This window comes from Chinchilla lanigera, unplaced genomic scaffold (genome assembly GCF_000276665.1).
Source record: "Chinchilla lanigera isolate Chin_1 unplaced genomic scaffold, ChiLan1.0 scaffold00053, whole genome shotgun sequence".
NCBI classification, from domain to species: domain Eukaryota; kingdom Metazoa; phylum Chordata; class Mammalia; order Rodentia; family Chinchillidae; genus Chinchilla; species Chinchilla lanigera.
In genome coordinates this window covers 3,419,661-3,421,865 of record NW_004955454.1, presented here as the reverse complement: position 1 = coordinate 3,421,865, position 2,205 = coordinate 3,419,661, and positions in this window count along the sequence as shown.

Sequence of the window (2,205 nt, the reverse complement as noted above, 5' to 3'; positions counted from 1 at the left end):
AAAAAAAAAAAAAAAAAAAAAACCAGAACAAGGATGCCAACTCTTGCTACTTCTGTTCTACACAGTAGTGGAAGTTCTGGGCAGAGAAGATAGGCAAGGAAAAGAAACATAAAGCATCCAAACTGGCATAAAAGTAAAATCTCAGGTCACAGATGGCATGAGCTTATATGCATGGAACCCTAGAGATTGCGTGTGTGTGCACGCACGCACACACACACAAAAATCTATAGCCGACATAATGACACATGCCTGAAATCCTATTTATTTATTTATTTTTTGGAGACAAGTTCTCTATGCAGTTCAGGTTGGCCTTGAGCTCACTTTGTAGCCCAGGCTAGTCTCGAACATACAATGATCCTCCTGCCTCAGTCTCTCAAGTGCTGGGATTACAAGCATGCACCACCATGCCTGGCTAATAATTAATTTTTCAAAAAATGAAATCTATACAAGTGAACAAATGAATTCAGCAAAGTTTCAGGATACAAAAATCAATATATAAAAATCATTCCTATACATTACCAAAGAATAATCCAAAAAAGGAAATTAAGAAAATAATTCCACTCACAATAGCATTAAAATGAATAAAACAGGAATAAATTTAACTGAGGCAAAAGATTCACTTGTTGGAAGCTGCAAAAGGTCACTGAAAGACATTTAAAAAAGCATATAAACAAATGGATACACACTTTGTGCTCACAGATTGGAAGACTTAATGTTGTTAGAGTGATGATACTATCCAATGACATTTGTTTTGCAGACACAGAAAAATCCATCCTAACTTCATATGAAATCTCAAAGGCACCCAAACAGCCAGAACAATCTTGAAAAAGAATAAAGTTGGAGGGCTCACTGTTGCTGATTTCAAACTTATTACAAAGCTATAATAATCAAAATAATGTGGCTGTTAGTTCATTTTGGGTTGCTATAACAAAACAACTGAGGCTGGGCACTTTAAAAAAGAGATTTATTCACTCACAGTTCTAGAGATTAAAAAGTATGACATCAACCCACTTCTTGGCTCTGGTGAGGTCCTCCTGGCAGATGGCATCACAGTGGCAAGAACACATGCAGAAGGTTTCAAGGGAGGTACCAGGCCCCCTTCTATCAATTCATTCTCAAGAGAATTGATCAAGTCCCACAAGACTTAAATTAATCCCTTTCAAGGGCAGCACCCCTTTGGCCTAATCATGTTCCACCAAACCCCTATTAAAGGTTCCAGATATACCTCAACACTGATACATTGTGTACTGGGCCTCCAGCACATGCACCTCTGAGTAAGAAACACATCTAAACCTTAGCATTCCTCCTGGCCCCCAAGGTTCATGTCCTTATAATGCAAAATAAATCATTTTATCCTCATTAGTCCCAACCCCAACAGTCCCAAGGTTTTAAATCATCCCAGCACTGCTCAAAAGTTCAAGTCCAAAGTCTCCTTTGAGACTCAAGGCAGACTCCTTCCAGCTGCGAGCCTGTAAAATTAAAAACAAATCACATACTTTCAAGATAAGATAGTGAAAGGGCAGGGTAAACAATTCTAGATGTTTGCCAACTGAAATGGTCACAGGCTCCCACCAAGATGAAAGCACAGGAGGGCAAACATTAAATCTTAAAAGCTCCAAATCAGACATCCTGTTCATGCTGGGGCAGGGATGCATGTCTAAGGCCTCAGGCAGTCCTGTGCCTAAGGCTGTGCTGGCTACAACTCACATGGCTGCCAGGTTGGGGGCCAGCGCCTTTGGCTTTCTCTGGTTGGCTCTGCATGCTGCCAATGAATTTACCTCCCTGGGGTTTCAAGAGCAGCAGTCCTACTCCCATGGCTCAGCCAGGTATGTTTGTGAAGATTCTCTGCAGCAGCTTCATTTCACAATGCAAGCCTTTGCCTGCCCTCCCAGGCCTTTCTCTGACATCTCAGGGGGAGCACTATGACTGCCTATCTCTTGCATCTGCATAGCAGCCCAATCAGCACCATCTAGATGCACCAAGGTCTGTTGATTGCTCCATGTAGAGGGGCGGCATAAGACATACTAGACACCTCTCCCCATGAGAAAAGGAGGGAAAAAACAGAAACAAAGCTTTTGTAAATAGGGAGGGCAAGAGGAGTTGAAAGTTAGTAGGAAAGAGCCGGACATGGCGGCACATGCCTGTAATCCCAGCACTTGGGAGGCTGAGGCAGGAGGATCATTGTGAGTTCAAGACCAGCACAGG